The following is a 24,322-nucleotide window of genomic DNA, read 5'->3' as shown; positions in this document are numbered from 1 at the left end:
CAGAGATCCTCTGCTAACTCCTTCGGCAATCCTTTATAAGCTCCAACCATCTTCTCTGCCTAAGGTTCAGATCCTTCTGGGTGAAAATGTACTTCAAACTCTTATGATCCGTATACACATCACAATGATTTCCAATAAGGTAATGTCTCCAAGTCTTCAATGCATGCACTACGGCTGCTAGTTCCAAATCATGCGTGGCATAATTCAACTCGTGCGGTTTTAGTTGTCGTGAGGCATACAAAACAACTCTTCCGTCCTGCATAAGCACACTTCCAAGTCCTAAGCGAGAGGCATCACAATACACTTGAAAATCCTTGCGTATATCCGACAGTGTCAGCACTGGGGCTGTAGTCAAACATTTCTTCAGCTCCTGGAAACTTGCCTCACAATCTTCTGTCCATTTAAACTTGGTATCTATCGTGGAATTGACACGGCAGATGTCCTAGAGCAAGGACTTAGTCATAGGGCCATCGCACTAGGAAGCTTGAAGGGGTTAATCGGGACAGAGGACACGAGAGAGTTTTATACTAGTTCGGCCCCTTACGATGAAGGTAAAAGCCTACGTCTAGTTGGGATTGGTATTGCTGAGGTTTAGACTTCCAAGAGGCTCAACTCGCCGGCTTGGTTATCGACTTCGTTGTTTCTTTCCCTAAACCTCCACCGGGTCGTCCCCTTATATACACGGGTTGACGCCAGGTGGCCTACAGAGTCCCAGCCGGCTCATAATCGTGTTCGGCTCGGTGCTTTACATGTCTTTCTATACAAGTATTTCCTTATATGTGGCGGTTTACTTACAATATCGGGCCTCAAGCCGGCCCTAGGCCTTTGGGCCTTCTATAAGACTTAATAAACTACAAACTTGGATGTTTACTGAGCTTCTTGCGTAACCCGCCATTGAAGCTGACCCAGCCCCTCCTGGGTGGGTCTCAACTGATAGTAATATCCCCAACATTAGGCCCCAGGTTGACTTTGAACTTTGTTCTTTGTCAACCTTCAATACTTAGTCAGAATCCATCCTCTGCCTGAAAACTTATGTAACCCGCCATGATGTCATCTTTTGAAAACACAAAAAACCTTCATGACGTCATCTTACAATGGATCTTTCATTTTTTTAATGCCTTCCGAGAATCGAGGCATCTGTTCAGTTGGATAATTATTGTTGGGTCTCCTTGATTTTCGCGCCCGCCTGTTCGCATCTGCCCTTATAAATAGGCACACGGCCGGTCCTTCCCAATCTCCTTTCTTCCTCATCTTCTTCCTCTCGCAACCTCCGTCGCTGCTCGAGCTCTGCCGCCGCCGCAACTCTCATCGTCGTCATCAAGCTCGGCCGCTGCACTATCCTGAGTCCGACCAGAGGACGCGGCGACTCTTCGGGGCAGGCCTGCATCTCGTAAGTTTTCTTCTCTCACACACCTAGATATATTCTAGGTTTGCATGTTCTTCAGTGTTCTTCACTTGTTCACCATGGATCATCTTGTAGATCTTCTCCGCAACTTCTTTTGATCCAAAGAAGAGATATAACTCGTGCGGTAGTTGTTTGGCATTCTTTTTTGATATCAGTAGATCCCTTTTGTCTGTATAGATGCTTCTTTACAGTCGACGAACTCATCTGTACTAGGTTTTTATGTCTAGAATATTTTCCTTTTTGAAACAGCCTCTTGATCCAAAATGATAATGATAGCTTGGTGAAACTTGTTTATGCCAACACTTAGCTGAATCTGTTTTCCGAAGAAATCTGTAGTCATGGTGGCTTACCATTCCGGCTTTCTTTTCCTTATATGTCATTAGCCCTTAGTTAAGCCGTCGTTACTTGTTTTACAATTTCAACCTTTAACTGTTAATTGACCCAGCACTTTATTTTTCCTTTTCTAGTCCCTTGTTCATCATGCCATCAAAGACACCCACCATCTGCAATTGGGTTCCCTCAACCATAACTAAGGAGCGTCTGAAAGAGTTCTTCCTCGTTGGGTTTCTGCCTTCAAAGAATGTCATGTCTTATTGTGCTCCTGACCCGGAGGAAGAACGTACCAATCCAAAAGACGGAGAAGTGATTATCTTCACTGACCACATGAATCGTGGCTTTTCACCGCCCAGTTCAAAATTCTTTAGAGAGTTCCTTCATTTTTTCAAACTCCATCCTCAGGACCTTGGACCCGATTCTATTTCCAACATTTGTAACTTCCAAGTGCTCTGTGAGGCATATCTTCAGCAAGAGCCCACCGTAGAGCTGTTTAGAGAGTACTTTTATCTGAATCGTCAGAATGAATGCACCAATGGTTCTAGCTTAGAACTTGGAGGCATCTCGATTCAGCGTCGTCAGGGTGCTGTTTTCCCTCTCATCATCTTACCGAGCCACCCAAAGGACTGGAACCAAACTTGGTTTTATTGTCAGGATACTTCTCCAGCAAACGAGAAGCCTCTGTCGGGTTACCGCACTAGTCGTCTTGACTCCAAGTTCACCCTTCTGGATAAGCTTACCGTCGCTGAACGTAGGAAGCCTCTTCCCTCCATTAGAAGAATCAACGACTTGTTGGGTAATGGTTTAACCGGAGTAGATCTGACCCGTTGCTGGATCTTATGGCGGGTTATTCCATTAAGTCGTCGATCTCAACTGATGTATGAATATGACGGAAGCCTGGACAACCCTCTTCGTCACATCCCAGTTGAACTCACTGAAGAAGACATTGTTTCGATGTCAACCCTTTTGGTAAATGGGAAGTACGAAGATTGCAGTATTGTTGGGTTGATTCCCTTCTGCAAGATTAATCCGGCGCCAGAAGTAAGTACATTCTGATCTCTTTTTCTTCGTGTTTTTCCCAGCTATTAGTACTTAATACTGATCTTTCTTCTTGTCTTTATAGGCCAATTCTGACTTCTGGAAAGTGAAATATGACCACGAAGCTGCCAAGAAGGTGAAAGCCGCCGCTATGAACACCAAGAAGACGACTCGGAAATCAAAGAAGAAGAAAACTACTGCTAAGGATTTAATGAAGCTTGATGAATTGTCTGACTCGGAGGTAGCCCTTGATTCCCTTGGTCAACTTTTTAACAATCTTATTGATACTAATCCTTACCAGGATGACACTGGGGCTAGTCAAGCCGGGGAAGCAGACGTAACTAATTCCTCCGACTCAGAGCCCTTACCAAGACACAAAGTTCGATGAGTGATCCATAAAGTAAGGTTTTCTAACCCCTTAGCTCACTTGGATCCCAAATTTCATTTGAAAAAGCAGCAGCATGAAAGCCGTCGTGAAGTTGAGATTGAAGATGAGCCGGCTGTCGTCCCTGAACAGACCCCTCGGAAACGTCCGAACGAGGTTTACTTATTATTGTCCTTACCTTTGTTTTAATGAATCCTGCTCCTTGTATTTACTTTAACTCCTTTCATTTACCTTTTCAGGAGGTGTCTCATTCCTCGGGTGACTCATCACAAACACAATTACTAGCTTTCAAGGCTGCTCCTGGGTAATTAAAAATCCCTTTTTTTCTTCCGAGTTTGATCAATTGTTATCTTAATGCTGACTATCCTGCAATATTTTTCTTTAGCGGTCAAGCTAAGTCCAAGAAAGCCAAGGCAACAAAACTAGTGGAAGACCCGCCAGTACTGGCATCTGAGCTGGCTAGGCCACCTTCTCCATTAACTGTCGCCCCAGAAGACCCGCCTATTGTTCATGAAGCAAATCCTCCAGAGCCATCCCTTGTCAAGAACACTATTAACCCTTCTGCAGCTGGTCCATCAAGCTCAACCGGCCCACCGTCTCCCTGTGTTCAAGATGTTCAAATTACTGGGAGCCGCTATGTTGAGCCGGGGAACCTGACGGTATTGGCACGGTGCACAGCTAAGCAAGAAGCTTTGGACAGGCGGAAGGTTCGTCTTGATGTTGCCAACTATGACAGTCTTAATGCCAGTGATATCTTATCCGGCTAGCTCGGTCATGTACACTCCAGTCATGATTCTGAGATTAAGATGGTCAAGCAGCTTCAATTGAAGTATGAGGTATGTAGTTTCCAATTTACCAATATTCCTTCAGCCCCCAAGTCTGTAGATTATGAGAGAAACAGAATAACCTGTAGACTTAAAATATAGACCAATACCTTTACTTCTGAATCTTTGCCTGATATTGGTAGAACAAGACTTCACCCATAGTCCCCAAGGACTGGTTTATTTAATCATTAATGAATCGGTACTTCAGAATTGAACACTATCAGTAAAATACTTAACATTCCGGTTTATTTTTGATAACATTGATGAACTGCGTACATTAGCCCCCAAGTGCCAAGTGTTGTTGCTTTATAAAGGACTTGGGACTTCTAATATGCTGGTAGAGTCACAAAATTTTGATTTGGCATACATTAGGCCGCAAGTGCCAAGTGTTTTTTTCTTAAAGTACTTGGGACTTTGAATTTTGAATATGTATACTGGAATTTAAAACCAAATCTCGACTTATCTGAATGTTTCACAGAATGCATTATCTGAACTAAACTCCCAATTGACTGATGCAAAGACCCGGCTAGCAAGCCAGGAGTCAGAAATCAAATCTTCCACCTCCAAGTTGCAAATGAGCCTTTCTGAGATGGAGACTTTGAAGACCAGCTTTGCTGCCAAAGAGAAAACTTGGGAGAATGAGAAAACACTCCTGACCCGCCGAGCTGAGACAGCCGAAAGAGCTCTGAAAGAAATTTCAACAGAGCTGAACAATTTGAAGGGCCGGGTATCTCAGATGGTTGCCGCAATTTTTGGTAAGCCGTCTGAATTGATCTTGAATATAAGTTTTTTCAAACCGGAATATGATCCGCCAACTGACTCTGTTAAAAATATATACAGGTCTGTGAAGCAAAAATCTGAGCCAAGACCCGTTGATTAAACTGAAGGCAGTATACACCTTGGTTCAACAATTGTACATTGGTACACAACGGGCTCTGGCCGCTATCTCTCTGGTAAATCAAGGATCCAACCGGCTCAGCGATGTCCTGAAGAAGCTATCCATCCTTCCTGCTAGATTCCAAGAGGTAAAACGCTCATGTGCACGAGCCAGTGCACTGACTGCCCTAAGCCGCTCCAAAGCTTGGGTGCCAGACCTAGACCCAACGGACGTTGCAAGGGGCTATCCTACCGTGAAGGAGGACGGGTCTCCTTTTGATCAAGATGACTTTATAGCCTGCATCCGTGAAGTTCGGCCTCAGGCGACTAGCCTTGGAGATGATACCAACGTGGACAAATACCAGCCGGGTTTTGATAGTGCAAATAACAAGATGACCACTCCTTCATACAAAGTTGTTGATCTGATCCAACCTGTGAGAGAAGATACCTTTGCCCCGGAAATTGACCCGGTCAGCCTGATTGACGACGAAGCTGAATTTGTCGCCATGAATGGCTTTGATTGGTCCAAATCCAACTTCCAGCAGACTCAAGATGGTGAACCGGTAAGGGAAGGACAATGATCATCTTCATGGGCTTATAAAGCCATGTAATAGCTTAACTCTTTAAAACACCGCATTTTTGCTTATGCCATCATGCAAAAAACACTTCTATGTGACTTTGTGCTTCCGGATGCCAATGTTTAATGCTGTCTTAAGCATCGTTTAATGCTTGTCTCTGCAATGTTTAAACTCTATTCCTGTGAACACAAGGAAAAACCTGGCAAGGCGGTTTAAAACCAACTGGGTTTAAACACCTAATTTACAGCCCATATCTCCACCACAAAAACAGAGACAAATATAAATAAAGGATAATGTTTTAATACTAACTCTTAAGTTAACACAGTCGGTAAGCGCGTATAAGTAAGAATCATACCTTGTCCTTGTTGATTCTTAGATCGCCGGTTCAAATATCCCGAGTGATGAATTTGATAATTCAATATGTATAAAAGTTAATACTCCTTGAATATTCAATAATCATCATATCTCAGTAGCTCGTACCTTCGGATCCTTAGACCACCGGCTTGGATAACTCGAGCTGCTGTGTTGTCCAATAATTGAGCCGGCGAAAAAACCAAGCCATCTCATTTGTAATGTTGAAACAACAAAAACTCAAAGTCAAGCAACAGATAACAAACATAATTTTAACTCTGTATTTAAAAGATTGGGGGTTTCTGATTCGAATACGATCAGGAAACCGGACCAAAGGGGTTAAGCTAAGGTTCGAATACGACCATATAGCCCCCAGTGGCTTTGGCGTTGCGCCAATCAAGAGGGTACCGACAGCTATGTTCTCTTTGGTTCGAATACGACCTATGTTTGAATAGGAAGCCCCCAAATGACCTTGAGAGGTTTTTAACGACCCTGATTCGAATACGATCCAAGTCAGCTCAAAAGGGGTTAAGCTATGATTCGGATACGATCAAGAAGCCCCCAAGTGAGTTTGGCCTTGAGCCGATCAAGGGGGTTACGACAGCTATGTTCTCTTTGGTTCGAATACGACCTATGTTTGAACAGGAAGCCCCCAAGTGACAATGAGATTTACAGCTATATTTGAATACGATCATAAGACGGACTAGAAAAGGTTAAACTTGATTCAAATATGATCAGCTCCTTAATAGTCATTTGTGAAAAAATAATAAAGATGCATAATCTTTGAAAAGAAAAGAGACCGATGGTCTTACTTTATTGCTGATCATCGTATATACAATGTGAACTTATGTACATGATGAGAGCTGGTGGCTCAGGTATAGTATGGCCGAAGTTGAGCAATGTTCCATGGCCGTCGGGTCTCCTCTTCCGACTTACGTGAGTCTGTTGGGGAACGTAGCATCAATTCAAAATTTTCCTACGTGTCACCAAGATCTATCTATGGAGTCATCTAGCGACGAGGGAGGAGTGGATCTACATACTCTTGTAGATCGCGCGCGGAAGCGTTCAAGAGAACGGGGTTGATGGAGTCGTACTGGTCGTGATCCAAATCACCGATGATCCTAGCGCCGAACGGACGGCACCTCCGCGTTCAACACACGTACGGAGCAGCGATGTCTCCTCCTTCTTGATCCAGCAAGGGGGAAGGAGAGGTTGATGGAGATCCAACAGCACGACGGCGTGGTGGTGGAAGTAGCGGGATTCCAACAGGGCTTCGCCAAGCGCTGCGGGAGGAGGGAGATGTGTCATGGGAGAGAGAGGGAGGCGCCAGGGCTTAGGTATGGTTGCCCTCCCTTCCCCCCACTATATATAGGGCCAAGTGAGAGGGGGAGGGCGCAGCCTTGCCCCTTCCTCCAAGGAAGGGTGCGGCCAAAGGGGGGAGGAGTCCATCCTCCCCAAGGCACCTCGGAGGTGCCTTCCCCCTTTAGGACTCTCCCCTCCTCTTGTCCCTTTGGCGCATGGGCCTCTAGGGGCTGGTGCCCTTGGCCCATATAGGCCAAGGCGCACCCCCTACAGCCCATGTGGCCCCTCGGGGCAGGTGGCCCCACCCGGTGGACCCCCGGGACCCTTCCGGTGGTCCCGGTACAATACCGGTGACCCCGAAACTTGTCCCGGTGGCCGAAACAGCACTTCCTATATATAATTCTTTACCTCCGGACCATTCCGGAACTCCTCGTGAAGTCCGGGATCTCATCCGGGACTCCGAACAACTTTCGGGTTACCACATACTAATATCTCTATAACCCTAGCGTCACCGAACCTTAAGTGTGTAGACCCTACGGGTTCGGGAGACATGCAGACATGACCGAGATGACTCTCCGGTCAATAACCAACATCGGGATCTGGATACCCATGTTGGCTCCCACATGTTCCACGATGATCTCATCGGATGAACCACAATGTCAAGGACTTAATCAATCCCGTATACAATTCCCTTTGTCTAGCGGTACGATACTTCCCGAGATTCGATCGTTGGTATCCCGATACCTTGTTCAATCTCGTTACCGGCAAGTCTCTTTACTCGTTCCGTAACACATCATCCCGTGATCAACTCCTTGATCACATTGTGCACATTATGATGATGTCCTACCGAGTGGGCCCAGAGAGACCTCTCCATCACAAGGAGTGACAAATCCCAGTCTCGATTCGTGCCAACCCAACAGACACTTTCGGAGATACCCTAGTGTACCTTTATAGCCACCCAGTTACGTTGTGACGTTTGGCACACCCAAAGCACTCCTACGGTATCCGGGAGTTGCACAATCTCATGGTCTAAGGAAATGATACTTGACATTAGAAAAGCTCTAGCATACGAACTACACGATCTAGTGCTATGCTTAGGATTGGGTCTTGTCCATCACATCATTCTCCTAATGATGTGATCCCGTTATCAATGACATCCAATGTCCATGGTCAGGAAACCGTAACCATCTATTGATCAACGAGCCAGTCAACTAGAGGCTTACTAGGGACATGGTGTTGTCTATGTATCCACACATGTATCTAAGTTTCCTATCAATACAATTCTAGCATGGATAATAAACGATTATCATGAACAAGGAAATATAATAATAACTAATTTATTATTGCCTCTAGGGCATATTTCCAACAGTCTCCCACTTGCACTAGAGTCAATAATCCAGTTCACATTGATACGTGATTAACACTCAAGGTCACATCCCCATGTGACTAACACCCAAAGAGATTACTAGAGTCAATAATCTAGTTCACATTACCATGTGATTAACACTCGATGAGTTCTGGGTTTGATCATGTTATGCTTGTGAGAGATGTTATAGTCAACGGGTCTGAATCTTTCAGATCCGTATGTACTTCGCAAATCTCTATGTCATCTTGTAGATGCAGCTACTACGCTATATTTGGAGCCATTTCAAATAACTGTTCTACTTGGAGCTATTCTAAATTGTTGCTCCATTATACGTATCCGGCATCTCTACTCAGAGCTATCCGGATAGGTGTTAAGCTTGCATCAATGTAACCCTTTACAACGAACTCTTTTACCACCTCCATAATCGAGAAAATTCCTTAGTCCACAAGTGACTAAGGATAACTTTGACCGCTGTCCTGTGATCCATTCTTAGATCACTCTTGTACCCCTTGACTGACTCATGGCAAGGCACATTTCAGGTGCGGTACACAGCTTAGCATACTGTAGAGCCTATGTCTTAAGCATAGGGGACGACCTTCGTCCTTTCTCTCTATTCTGCCGTGGTCGAGTTTTAAGTCTTAACTTCATACCTTACAACTCAGGTAAGAACTCCTTCTTTGACTGATCCATCTTGAATACCTTCAAGATCATGTCAAGGTATGTGCTCATTTGAAAGTACCATTAAGTGTTTTGATCTATCCTTATAGATCTTGATGCTCAATGTTCAAGTAGCTTAATCCAGGCTTTCCATTGAAAAAACACTTTTCAAATAATCCTATATGCTTTCTAGAAATTCTACGTCATTTCTGATCCATAATATGTCAACAACATATACTCATCAGAAATTCTATAGTGCTCCCACTCACTTCTTTGGAAATACAAGTTTCTCATAAACTTTGTATAAACCCAAAATCTTTGATCATCATCAAAGCATACATTCCAAGTCCGAGATGCTTACTCCAGTCCCTAGAAGGATTGCTGGAGCTTTGCATACTTATTAGCATCTTTCAGGATTGACAAAACCTTTCCTCAAAAACGTCGAGGAAACAATGTTTTGACATCCTATCTGCAAGATTTCATAAATAATGCAGTAATTGCTAATATAATTCCAACAGACTCTTAGCATCGCTACGAGTGAGAAAGTCTCACCGTAGTCAACTCCTTGAACTTGTCGGGAAACTTCTTAACGACAAGTCGAGCTTTCTTAATGGTGACATTTACCATTATTGTCCGTCTTCCTTTTAAAATCCATCTGCACTCAACAGCCTTACGACCATCGAGTTGTTCTGCCAAAGTCTACACTTTGTTTTCATACATGGATCCTCTCTCGGATTTTTTGGCCTCGAGCCATTTATCGGAATCTGGGCCCACCATCACTTCTCCATAGCTCGTAGGTTCATTTTTATCTAGCAACATGACTTCCAAGACAGGATTACGTACCACTCTGAAGTAGTACGCATCCTTGTCATCCCATGAGGTTTGGTAGTGACTTGATCTGAAGTTTCATGATCACTATCATAAGCTTCCACTTCAATAGGTGTAGGTGCCACAGGAACAACTCCTGTGCCCTGCCACGCACTAGTTGAAGAGACGGTTCAATAACCTCATCAAGTCTCCACCATCCTCCCACTCAATTCTTTTGAGAGAAACTTTTCCTCGAGAAAGGACCCGATTCTAGAAACAATCCCTTATTGCTTTCGAATCTGAGACAGGAGGTATACCCAACTGTTTTGGGTGTCCTATGAAGATGCATTTATCCGCTTTGGGTTCGAGCTTATCAGCCTAAAACTTTTCCACATAAGTGTCGCAGCCCCAAACTTCTAAGAAATGACAACTTAGGTTTCTCTACACCATAGTTCATACGGTGTCATCTCATCGGAATTACGTGGTGCCCTTTTAAAGTGAATGTGGTTGTCTTTAATGCCTAACCCATAAACTATCGTGGTAATTCGATAAGAGACATCATGGTATGCATCATATCCAATAGGGTGCAGTTATGATGTTCGGACACACCATCACACTATGGTGTTCCAGGCTGTATTAGTTGTGAAACAATTTCCACAATGTCTTAATTCTGTGCCAAACTCGTAATTCAGATATTCATCTCTATGATCATATCATAGATCTTTTATCCTCTTGTCACGACGATCTTTCAACTTCACCCTGAAATTACTTGAACCTTTCAATAATTCAGACTCGTGATTCATCAAGTAAATATACTCAACATCTACTCAAATCATCTGTGAAGTAAGAACATAACGATATCCACTACATGCCTTAGCACTCATTGGATTGCACACATCAAAATGTATTACTTCCAACAAGTTGCTTTCTAGTTCCATTTTACTGAAAACGAGGCTTTCAGTCATCTTGCCCATGTGGTATGACTTGCATGTCTCAAGTGATTCAAAATCAAGTGAGTCCAAACGATCCATCTATATAGAGTTTCTTCATGCATATCTACCAACAAACATGGTTCGCATGTCTCAATCCTTTCAAAAATGAGTGAGTCCAAAGATCCATCAACATGGAGCTTCTTCATGCGTTTTATACCGATATGACTTAAGTGGCAGTGCCACAAGTAGGTGGTACTATCATTAACATCCTATATCTTTTGGCATGAACATGTGTATCACGAGATTCAATAACCCATTCATTTCAGGTGTAAGACCATTGAAGGTATTATTCAAATAAACAGAGTAACTGTTATTCTCCTTAAATGAATAACCATATTGCGATAGACATAATCCAATCATGTCTATGCTCAACGCAAACACCAAATAACAATTATTTAGGTTTTAATACCAATCTCGATGGTAGAGGGAGCGTGCGATGCTTGATCATATCAACCCTGGAAACACTTCCAACACATATCGCCAGCTCACCTTTAGCTAGTCTCCGTTTATTCCGTAGCCTTTTGTTTCGAGTTACTAACACTTAGCAACCAAACAGGTATCTAATACCCTGGTACTACTAGGAGTACTAGTAAAGTACACATCAACATAATGTATATCCAATATACTTCTATCGACCTTGCCAGCCTTCTAATCTACCAAGTATCTAGGGTAATTCTGCTCCAGTGGATGTTCCCCTTATTACAGAAGCACTTAGTCTCAGGTTTGGGTTCAACCTTGGGTTTCTTCACTAGAGCAGCAGCTGAATTGCCGTTTCATGAAGTATCCCTTCTTGCCCTTGCCCTTCTTGAAACTAGTGGTTTCACTAACCATCAACAATTGATGCTCCTTCTTGATTTCTACTTTCGTGGTGTCAAACATCGCGAATATCTCAAGGATCATCATATATGTCCCCGATATATTATAGTTCATCACGAAGCTCTAGCAGCTTGGTGGTAATGACTTCCGAGAACCATCACTATTTCATCTGGAAGATCAACTCCCACTCGATTCAAATGATTGTTATACTCAGACAATCTGAGCACGAGCTCAACAATTGAGCTTTTCTCCCTTAGTTTGCAGGCTAAGAAATCGTCGGAGGTCTTATACCTCCTGACGTGGGCACGAGCCTGAAATCCCAATTTCAGCCCTCGAAACATCTCATATGTTCCGCGACGTTTCAAAAAAAACATCTTTGGTGCCTCAATTCTAAACCATTTAGCATTACGCACTGAACTATCATGTAGTCATCAAAACGTGTATGTCAGATGTTCGCAACATCCACAGACAACGTTAGAGGTTCAGCACACTAAGCGGTGCATTAAGGACATAAGCCTTCTATGAAGCAATGAGGACAATCTCAGTTTACGGACCTAGTCCGCATAATTATTACTATCAACTTTCAACTAAATTTTCTCTAGGAACACGACATAATTTGCGAAGACCTTTTGACTATGTTCAGGATAATTTAGTTCATCTTATGAACTCCCACTCAGATAGACATCCCTCCAGTCATCTAAGTGATTACATGATCCAAGTCAACTAGGCCGTGTCTGATCATCACGTGAGACGGACTAGTCAACATCGGTGAACATCTTCATGTTGATCATATCTACCATACGACTCATGCTCGACCTTTCGGTCTTCTGTGTTCCGAGGCCATGTCTGTACACATGCTAGGCTCGTCAAGTCAACCTAAGTGTTTCGTGTGTGTAGATCTGTCTTACACCCGTTGTATGTGAACGTAAGAATCTATCACACCCGATCATCACGTGGTGCTTCGAAACGACGAACTTTCGCAACGGTGCACAGTTAGGGGGAACACCTTCTTGAAATTTTAATGAGGGATCATCTTATTTACTACCGTCGTTCTAAGCAAATAAGATGCATAAACATGATAAACATCACATGCAATCAAATAGTGACATGATATGGCCATCATCACTTTGCTCCTCTTGATCTCCATCTTCGGGGCTCCATGATCACATGAAATTTTAATGATGCCACTGTTGGGGAACGTAGCATAAATTCAAAATTTTCCTATGTGTCACCAAGATCTATCTATGGAGTCATCTAGCAACGAGGGAGGAGTGGATCTACATACCCTTGTAGATCGCGCGCGGAAGCATTCAAGAGAACGGGGTTGATGGAGTCGTACTCGTCGTGATCCAAATCACCGATGACCCTAGCACCGAACGGACGGCACCTCCGCGTTCAACACACGTACGGAGCAGCGACGTCTCCTCCTTCTTGATCCAGCAAGGGGGAAGGAGAGGTTGATGGAGATCCAACAGCACGACGGCGTGGTGGTGGAAGTAGCGGGATTCCAACAGGGCTTCGCCAAGCGCTGCGGGAGGAGGGAGATGTGTCATGGGAGGGAGAGGGAGGCACCAGGGCTTAGGTATGGTTGCCCTCCCTTCCCCCCACTATATATAGGGCCAAGGGAGAGGGGGAGGGCGCAGCCTTGCCCCTTCTTCCAAGGCACCTCGGAGGTGCCTTCCCCCTTTAGGACTCTCCCCTCCTCTTGTCCCTTTGGCGCATGGGCCTCTAGGGGCTGGTGCCCTTGGCCCATATAGGCCAAGGCGCACCCCCTACAGCCCATGTGCCCCCCCCGGGGCAGGTGGCCCCACCCGGTGGACCCCCGGGACCCTTCCGGTGGTCCCGGTACAATACCGGTGACCCCGAAACTTGTCCCGATGGCCGAAACAGCACTTCCTATATATAATTCTTTACCTCCGGACCATTCCGGAACTCCTTGTGACGTCCGGGATCTCATCCGGGACTCCGAACAACTTTCGGGATACTGCATACTAATATCTCTATAACCCTAGCGTCACCGAACCTTAAGTGTGTAGACCCTACGGGTTCGGGAGACATGCAGACATGACCGAGATGACTCTCCGGTAAATAACCAACAGCGGGATCTGGATACCCATGTTGGCTCCCACATGTTCCACGATGATCTCATCAGATGAACCACAATGTCAAGGACTTAATCAATCCCGTATACAATTCCCTTTGTCTAGCGGTACGATACTTGCCCGAGATTCGATCGTTGGTATCCCGATACCTTGTTCAATCTTGTTACCGGCAAGTCTCTTTACTCGTTCCATAACACATCATCCCGTGATCAACTCCTTGGTCACATTGTGCACATTATGATGATGTCCTACCGAGTGGGCCCAGAGACACCTCTCCGTCACACGGAGTGACAAATCCCAGTCTCGATTCGTGCCAACCCAACAGACACTTTCGGAGATACCCGTAGTGTACCTTTATAGCCACCCAATTACATTGTGACGTTTGGCACACCCAAAGCACTCCTACGGTATCCGGGAGTTGCACAATCTCATGGTCTAAGGAAATGATACTTGACATTAGAAAAGCTCTAGCATACGAACTACACGATCTAGTGCTATGCTTAGGATTGGGTCTTGTCCATCACATCATTCTCCTAATGATGTGATCCCGTTATCAATGACATCCAATGTCCATGGTCAGGAAACCGTAACCATCTATTGATCAACGAGCCAGTCAACTAGAGGCTTACTAGGGACATGGTGTTGTGTATGTATCCACACATGTATCTGAGTTTCCTATCAATACAATTCTAGCATGGATAGTAAACGATTATCATGAACAAGGAAATATAATAATAACTAATTTATTATTGCCTCTAGGGCATATTTCCAACAGAGTCTGCATGCTCTCGAACGTCAATGAGGTAGTAAGACCCGTTGTTTAAATTTTTACTGACCACAAAGGGTCCTTCCCAAGGTGGGGATAACTTGTGTGCATCTGAAAGATCTTGGATGAGCCGGAGCACCAAGTCGCCTTCTTGAAAAGTCCTGGTCTTAACCCGGCGGCTATGATAACGGCGCAGGTCCTGTTGATAGATTGCTGACCGTGCTGCTGCTAAGTCTCTCTCTTCATCCAACAAGTCTAGCGCATCCTGCCTGGCTTTTTCATTGTTAGCTTCAACATAAGCCGCCACACGGGGCGAGTCATGATGGATGTCACTGGGCAATACTGCTTCCGCCCCATAAACCATGAAGAAGGGTGTGTAACCCGTAGACCTGTTGGGTGTAGTATTGATGCTCCATAACACTGAAGGCAACTCCTCTACCCAACAACCCGGCGTTCACTGTAAAGGAACCATAAGCCGGGGGTTTAGCCCTTTTAGAATTTCCTGATTGGCTCTCTCAGCTTGACCATTGGATTGAGGATGAGCTACAGGAGAAACATCAAGCCGGATGTGCTCTCGCTAACAAAACTCTTCCATAGCCCCTTGGGATAGATTAGTGCCATTGTCCGTGATAATACTGTGTGGAAAACCGAAACGGAAGATTATTTTCTTCATGAACTGAACCGTCGTGGCTGCATCACACTTACTCATAGGCTCCGCCTCAACTCATTTAGTGAACTTATCAACAGCCACCAGGAGATGTGTCTTCTTGTCCTTAGACCTTTTGAAAGGTCCCACCATGTCAAGCCCCCAGACTGCAAACGGCCAAGTGATTGGAATCATCCGAAGCTCTTGAGCCAACACATGCGCTCGTCGTGCAAATTTCTGACATCCATCACATCTACCGACCAGATCTTCTACATCAGCGTGAGCCGTCAACCAGTAAAAACCGTGATGAAACACCTTGGCCACTAAAGATTTTGACCCGACGTGATGACCACAGTCGCCTTCATGGATCTCACGAAGGATTTCTTGACCCTCTTCGGGGGAAACACAACGTTGAAATGCTCCGGAAACACTGCGATGAAATACCTCTCCATCCGAAATTGTCATGGACTTAGACCACCGGGTTATCTGTCGAGCCAGGGTCTCATCTGCTGGCAATTCTCCCCGGGTCATGTAAGCCAAGAACAGCACCGTCCAATCTGGGATGACATGAAGAGCCGCCACCAACTGCACCTCCGGGTCAGGAATAGCTAAATCTTCTTCTGTGGGCAACTTGACAGAGGGGTTATGCAAAACATCTAAAAAGGTGTTGGGTGGTACCGACTTACATTGAGACCCCCAGTCGGCTCAAAGCATCAGCTGCTTTGTTCTTTCGACGGTCAATGTGTTCCACCTGATAACCTTTAAAATATCCTGCAACAGCATCGACCTCTCGGCGATAAGCCGCCATGAGAGGGTCTTTGGAATCCCACTTGCCAGACACCTGCTGAGCCACTAAATCTGAATCACCAAGACATCTGACCCGGCTCAAGCTCATCTCCTTTGCCACTCGAAGACCATGGAGCAGTGCTTCATACTCTGCTGCATTGTTAGTGCATGGAAACATCAATCGTAACACATAACAAAATTTATCACCTCGTGGGGAAGTTAATACAACTACAGCCACCGAGCCCTCCAGTTGCCTGGACCCATCAAAATGAATAGTCCAATATGTGTTGTCCGGCTTTTCTTCTGGCATCTGCATCTCTGTCCAGTCATTGATGAAGTCAACCAGAGCTTGAGACTTAATCGTAGTGCGTGGAACATACTTCAGCCCATGAGACCCAAGCTTAATTGCCCACTTGGCAACTCGCCCTGTAGCTTCTCTGTTTTGAATAATGTCTCCCAAAGGAGCAGAGCTAACCACAGTGATTGGATGTCCCTAAAAGTAATGCTTAAGCTTCCGGCTCGCCATGAACACCCCATAAACAAGCTTCTGTCAATGTGGATATCTTTGCTTAGACTCAATTAGCACTTCACTGACATAATAAACCGGCCGCTGAACCAGATGCTCTTTGCCAGCCTCCTTGCGCTCTACCACCATAGCCACACTAACAGCCCGTGAGTTGGCAGCTACGTATAACAATAGCGGCTCTTTCTCAATTGGAGCTGCTAGGACCGGCGGCTCAGCCAGTTGTGCCTTCAGATCCTCAAAAGCGGCGTTCGCAGCATCGCTCCAAACAAACACATCTGTTTTCTTCATCAACTGATACAGAGGCATAGCCTTTTCCCCTAATCGGCTTATGAACCGACTCAAAGCAGCCACATGACCCGCCAGTCGTTGAACATCATTGACGCATGTTGGTTTGGCCAGGGACGTAATTGCCTTGATCTTCTCCGGGTTAGCTTCAGTACCTCGGTTAGACACCAGAAAACTCAAAAGCTTGCCAGCTGCCACTCCAAACACACACTTGGCCGGGTTAAGCATCATCCTGTAAACCCGAAGATTATCAAAAGTCTCTTTCAAGTCTGTGACCAAGGTTTCCTCTTCCCTGGACTTCACTACTATATCATCCACATAGGCATGAACATTGCGCCCAATTTGATCATGAAGACAATTCTGCACACACCGTTGGTAAGTCGCCTGAGCACCTTGAGCCCAAAAGGCATAGACACATAGCAGAAAGGCCCAAAAGGACTTATAAACACTGTCTTCTCTTGATCCTTGACTGCCATCTTAATCTGATGATACCCGGAGTAAGCATCTAAGAAACTCAAACGTGTACAACCCGCCGTAGCATCAATAATCTGATCAATACGGGGAAGAGCAAAAGGATCAGCCGGACAGGCCTTGTTTAAATCTGTGTAATCCACACACATACGCCAGGTGTCATTCTTTTTTAGCACGAGCACCGGGTTAGCTATCCATTCTGGGTGAAAGACCTCCACAATGAACCCGGCCGCCAGGAGCCAGGCCACCTCTTCTCCAATGGCCTTGCGCCTTTCTTCATTGAACCGCCGAAGAAACTGTCTGACAGGTTTGAACTTTGGATCGATATTAAGAGTGTGCTCAGCAAGTTCCCTCGGGACACCCGACATGTCTGAAGGTTTCCATGCAAAGATGTCCCGGTTTCTCACGGATGAACTCAATGAGCGCGCTTTCCTATTTCGGATCCAAGTTTGCGCTGATGATGAACTGTTTGGATGACTCGCCAGGCACTAAGTCAACCATCTTAGTGTCATCAGCCGATCTAAACTTTAACTCCGGCTCATGCTCTGTTGTTGGTTTCTTTAATGACGTCATGTCCGCCGGGTCAACATGATCCTTGTATAATCTCAACTCCTCTGTTGCACAAACAGATTCAGCATAGGTAGCATCCCCCTCTTCACATTCCAAGGCGATCTTCCGGCTCCCATGGACTGTAATGGTGCCCTTGTGACCCGGCATCTTGAGCTGCAAATACACGTAACACGGCCGAGCCATGAACTTGGCATAAGCCGGCCGCCCAAACAGAGCATGATATGGGCTTTTGATCTTAACCACTTCAAAGGTTAATTTTTCTGCCCCGGAGTCATACTCATCCCCAAAGGCTACCACCAGCTCAATCTTACCAACTGGGTATGCCGACTTACCGGGTACTACACCATGAAAAACAGTGTTGGATTGTTTAAGATTTTTATCCGTCAATCCCATTCGGCAGAACGTCTCATAGTAAAGGATGTTGATGCTGCTGCCTCCATCCATGAGTACCTTAGTAAACTTGTACCCACCAACCTGAGGTGCCACCACCAAAGCCAAGTGACCCGGATTATCAACTAGGGGCGGGTGATCCTCTCTGCTCCACACAATAGGCTGCTCCGACCAACGTAGATAACGTGGAATTGCCGGTTCAACGGCATTGACGGCCCTCTTGTGGAGTTTCTGATCTCTCTTACATAAACTGGTAGTAAAGACATGATATTGTCCGCTACTCAACTGCTTTGGGTTGCTCTGATAGCCGGATTGTTGCTGCTGTTGATTCCCTTGGATGTATTGCTGATTATATCCTCCCTGGTGACCAGGATGACCCTGACCATGAAAACCTCCTCCGCTTGAACCGGCGCCCGGGCCCTGAAAGCCGCCTCCACCTGAGCCACCACCCGGACCGTGACCCCCATCAAATGCGTTTGAATTTTTAAACGCCTTAATGATCATGCAATACTTCCATAAGTGGGTGGCTGGCTTCTCCCGGGTGCCGTGTATTGGACAAGGTTCATTCAACAACTGCTCAAGAGTGGGGCCTGACCCGCCCGATCGAGGGGGTTGTCTGCCCTTGCGCCGCTGATTACCACCATGCGCATTAGTATTAGCAACAAACTCATCAGCTTTACACCTATTACCTCCTTGATCTGCCGGGTTATGCTGGTGACCCTTGCCATTGTCGTTCTTCTTTCCCTTCGTTGCTTTTTCTTCATCAGATGTCGGGTCTTTGGTGGTATCAGAATCGGCATACTTGACAAGAGCCGCCATCAACGTTCCCATGTCATTATGGTCACGTTTAAGCCGCCCCAACTTCTGTTTCAGAGGATCAAAATGGCAATTTTTCTCCAACGTCAAAACTGCTGAGCCGGCATCCATCTTATCAGATGAATGTATTATCTCCTTGACCCGGCGCACCCAATGGGTTGTAGATTCTCCATCCTCTTGCTTGCAATTGGTTAGATCCACAATCGACATTGGCTGCTTACACATGTCTTTAAAGTTCTGGATGAACTGTGCCTTCAACTCTGCCCATGAGCCGATGGAATTGGGTGGTAATCCTTTCAACCAGGTCCGAGCCGTTCCATCCAACATGATGGTAAAATATTTGGCCATTGCAGCATCAGTAACCTCCAATAGCTCCATAGCCATCTCATAACTTTCAATCCAAGCCCTCGGCTGTAAGTCAGCCGTGTAGTTAGGCACCTTACGAGGTCCCTTAAAATCCTTGGGCAACCGCTCATTGCGTATGGCTGGGACCAGGCAAGGTACGCCTCCGATTCTTGCAGCCACTCCTGCCTCAACCGAGGTTGCTGGATAAGCCGGAAAGGTTAGGTGAGCCGCCTGCTCCGCTGCTATCTGAGTCGCCCGTTCCGCCTCTTGACGAATCCTCTCCTGATCCGCCAAGTTAAGAGCTCCAGCCCGCACCGGCTCATACCTATATGGCCGGTTGTGACGTTGAGCATTACTTGACATCTCTGCAGATTCCATGTGCCTACTGTAACTCGGGCTCCGGCTTGGGCGAGGAGTTGAATGAATCATGTCTCGACTGTAGGAGTATGCCTCCTGCTGGGCCAAAGCTGTCTGAAGTAATTCTCTTACCCTCCGCGTATCAATTGCTACTGGCGAGTCGCCTTCCATCGGGAGAGCTGCCAATCGAGCCGACGCCACAATGAGGTTCTCCATGGGGTTGGATAAGTGACCCAGGGGTGTTGATATATAACGAGGAGGAGTTGTATTCATGCGCGGCGGCTCCATGGTGCATGGCTGAACTGGTGCACCGGGCGTCGTGGCCCGGTTTGCCTCTGGCGGGTTGCTCCCTCCAGCTCCAGGTGTATGGAACAGATTCCTCGGATCCAGTGTTAGAGGCAGACGCGGCTGAGTTTTCTGACGCCTCCTCCTCATGACTTTGTTTGATGCATTAAGATCCACTGAGAGCCGAAAGGTTTCTGCTTGAAGCTGCTGAGCATGAGCATCCAAAGTTGCTCGTTCTGCTGCCATCCGGGTTTCCTCCACGGTCAGATTTTCCTTAGCTTGCACCATCTCCTCCCGCACGCGTGCCACTTCCACGTCATGCTGGGCTTTATCCGCCGGCTCTACCGCAGCGGTTAACAGAGTCGACAGTTTATCCATGAGGTCCATGAGAACCTGAGCCGGGGGCGCGCGGGGTCTCCTGACCCGGCAGCTGCCGACCCGATGGCTGCTGTTGTCGCTGCGATGGAGTTCTGCCCAGGCTGCGTCCCTGCCATGAAGACTCCGGCCCAATTCAGTGGCTCAAGGGGGTCCGGAATACTGCTGCCATCAGAACAGCCCCCGAGCAAGCCGTCTTGCAGTTGGTACAACGAGTCTGTCTCACCTGTTGATGATGCAGTATCAGAGCAGATGGCCGTCTCCCTGCCTTCCATTGATCCTTCGGAATATTCATCACCATGGATGCAGCCTACGAAGGCATGCTTCACGACAGATTGAACATGGGTGGACCCGGGGCGCTGAGCCGTTTCGAAGAGGTCAGTGTGGACATCCGGCTCAGGTCCTGACTCGCCGATCCAGCCGATGAAGACGTGAATTCCGCCGAAGGGGGCCCGGTACCCATACTCGATTGAGTTGGCCTCGGGGGCCCAGCCTTCATCGTCGATGTAGATCTTGCCGCGACGACTCTTGGTCATCCAGCCCACAGCGTATCCCTCGAGCCCTTCAAAGTTGCCCTTCAAGAACTCAAATCCACCGTGCGCTGGCCCCATGGTGGGCGCCAACTATCGTGGAATTGACACGGCAGATGTCCTAGAGCAAGGACTTAGTCGTAGGGCCATCGCACTAGGAAGCTTGAAGGGGTTAATCGGGACAAAGGACACGAGAGAGTTTTATACTAGTTCGGCCCCTTACAATGAAGGTAAAAGCCTACGTCTAGTTGGGATTGGTATTGCTGTGGCTTCGACTTCCAAGAGGCTCAACTCGCTGGCTTGGTTATCAACTTCGTTGTTTCTTGCCCTAAACCGCCACCGGGTCTTCCCCTTATATACACGGGTTGACGCCAGGTGGCCTATAGAGTCCCCGCCGGCTCATAATCTTGTCCGGCTCGGTGAATTTCTTTACATGTCTTTCTGTACAAGTATTTCCTTATATGTGGCGGTTTACTTACAATATCGGGCCTCAAGCCGGCCCTAGGCCTTCTATAAGACTTAATAAACTACAAACTTGGATGTTTACTGAGCTTCTTGCGTAACCCGCCATTGAAGCTGACCCGGCCCCTCCTGGGCGGGTCTCAACTGATAGTAATATCCCCAACAATATCTGTCGTGGAATTGTCACGGCAGATGTCCTTAGTGTCAGGACTTAGTCGCGAGGCCAGCGCATCTATGTGGTAGCTTGAGAGGGGTTGAGTGGGACGAGAGACGCGATGTTTTACCCAGGTTCGGCCCCTCACGGTGGAGGTAAAAGCCTACATCCTGCTTCATTGATATTGATGATGATGATCACGGTTACAAGAGTGCTCTATCTTGAGAGCTATTGTCTAAACCTAACTTGTCCAACCTGTGGAACCTGTCCATCTTGTCCCCTTTTGGGGAGCCCTGCCCCTCCTTATATATGTTGGAGGGGCGGGTTACATGTGGAGTCCTATTAGGATTAGGACTAGTCTATCTCTAATACAAACCGGATACAAGTCCAGGTATTAACTCCTTGTAAGATAAATGTTCCTCATGCCTTTCCTCTTAAACCGGCCCACCATTAACCTAAACCGGCCTGCTAGTCCTTGGGCCTTGTCATGCATCTGGAATACGCGCCGGGTCACCAATGAATCTTCAGGCTCGTGAATCGTCATACCAGTGAACCGCCAGACATGTAAACCGCCAATCCTCTGGCGGTTTACCAATGAAATCGCTAATCCGCCCGGGTTATACTTTCGGCCGGTTTACGCCGTGGGGTATATCCCCGACATTAGCCCCCAAGTTTAGCTTGGATTTATCCATGGTAAACTTATGCTGCAAAATAAACACAAGAACAAATTTGACAGGTTATGCTCTGGGTTAAGAATGTTTGTAAACCGGTACCTGATCACCCTTAAGTCCTTGTTATTTCCTCCTTCTGGGAAATCCGGGTCAACAGACCAGCTTCATAATCAATTTGCCGACATTGGTTTGTCACCGAGAAATATTGTGAAGAATAACTCCTTTGACTCAGCTCCCAAAGCGCCAGTTTAAGAAATATGGGTCTGAAAATACTTATCTGATATTCAGCCGGTTTGAAGATGTAAAACTTGCCGGTTTAATATTACCAAAATGGCCGGTTTATAAATATTGATAGCACCAGGTCATAATTGTTGTCGACACCGGGTCATGTAATTGATCTTCCTGATTTTCTCAAAACTGATAAAATGAAGATGTTCCTCCTTTATATGCATAATACCTGTAGCCCCCAAGTCTTAAGAGGAGAACATAGTGATAACTTAAGACTTGCCCAATAAGTGTTTCAACCTTGAAGAAATCCGGTTTGTTCATCTCAATCATATAAACTGAATACTCCATATATGTAGCCCCTAAGTGCCGGGTTGTCATGCTTGCAACAACCTGGGACTTGTAATTGCTTATAAAAACTTCAATCAGTGTAACCCCCAAGGACCGGGTCATTATGCAATAATGAGCAGGAACTTTGTAAATATAATAATGTAGATTTTAGCAGTGATGTGTAGCCCCCAAGGGCCGACGTAGTAAGATAATACTGAACCGGGACTTGATATATACTTCAATGAAAATAACATCTTATAATGTAGCATCCATCGTAGGGCTTGAACCCACGTCCACAAGGTTAAGAGCTTTGTGCTTTACCAACTGAGCAATGGATCCTTCAATATTATGGACGAAAACTTGTGTACCTTGAATTGTTGGCATGAGCAATTGGTAGCCCCCAAGGGCCGGCTCATTATAATATGATGAGTCGGGTCTTCAATAAGACTAGTAAAAATGACTTTGCATTAGCCCCCAAGTGTCATGGTGCATGCTTGCAGCGACATGAGACTTGCATGTAATCTCAATTTGAATAATGTAGCCCCCAAGTGCCGGGTCGTAAGCCTGCAGCGACTCGGGACTATTCCTTCCATTGTAGAATATATCCTTTGATAAAATAATAACCATTGCACTAAAGCAACTTTGAAAACCTCAATAATAACGGTTATTAATAACCATAATAAAATCCAGCCATGTTGGCTATTCAAGATAATATAATCCGGTATGAAAACCTTATTCATTCAATATCATAATGATTATTCAGGCAAATTTGGCTATTTGAATAATATAACCCAATGATTTATAAGCGCATGATTCAAATGATGCGATCCAAATATATACTGGCAACTTACAGTCCAAAGCCAGGCCGGGTTAACAAACACCGGATAATTTCTCATCATATACTGGCAACTTTATCGTCTTAAAACCAAGCCGGTTTAATAAACACCGGATAATTTATCATCATACTAGCAACTTTATAGTCGAAAGCCAGGTCGGGTTAGTAAACGCCGGTGATTTATAATCATGCTTTATTCAACCTGTTTTTGCATACAACAAGTTTAAAGTGTCCGGGCGGTTTACCGTCGGACAGGTCATAATACCCAACATATAACCCAGGTTTATAACCAAGGCTGCACTTAAGAATAATCAAATATGAAATATACCATACCTGTGACATTGAATCACATCGTTGGTTTACCAACTTTTTGTAATAGGGGTAATAAACCAGATTTTGAGTACTGATAACTCCTTCCATATTGTGTCGGTTTATGATAAAACCGTACCAGGTTGTGATAAACACTGGTTTAACCACATATAATACTGGCGACTCGTAGTCAAACCAGACCGGGCTAATAGTCTCCAGATTATAACTTGATCGTGTACTGATAACTTGTAGTTGAAAGCCGAGCCGGGTTGATAATCACCGGTTTACTCCATAATAGGATGGTAACAGAAAATCAAACCAGGCAGATAGCCTCTGGATTAAGACTTGACCGTGTT

The sequence above is a fragment of the Triticum dicoccoides genome, chromosome 2A (assembly GCF_002162155.2).
Source record: "Triticum dicoccoides isolate Atlit2015 ecotype Zavitan chromosome 2A, WEW_v2.0, whole genome shotgun sequence".
NCBI lineage: Eukaryota > Viridiplantae > Streptophyta > Magnoliopsida > Poales > Poaceae > Triticum > Triticum dicoccoides.
This window is presented reverse-complemented; position numbering follows the sequence as displayed.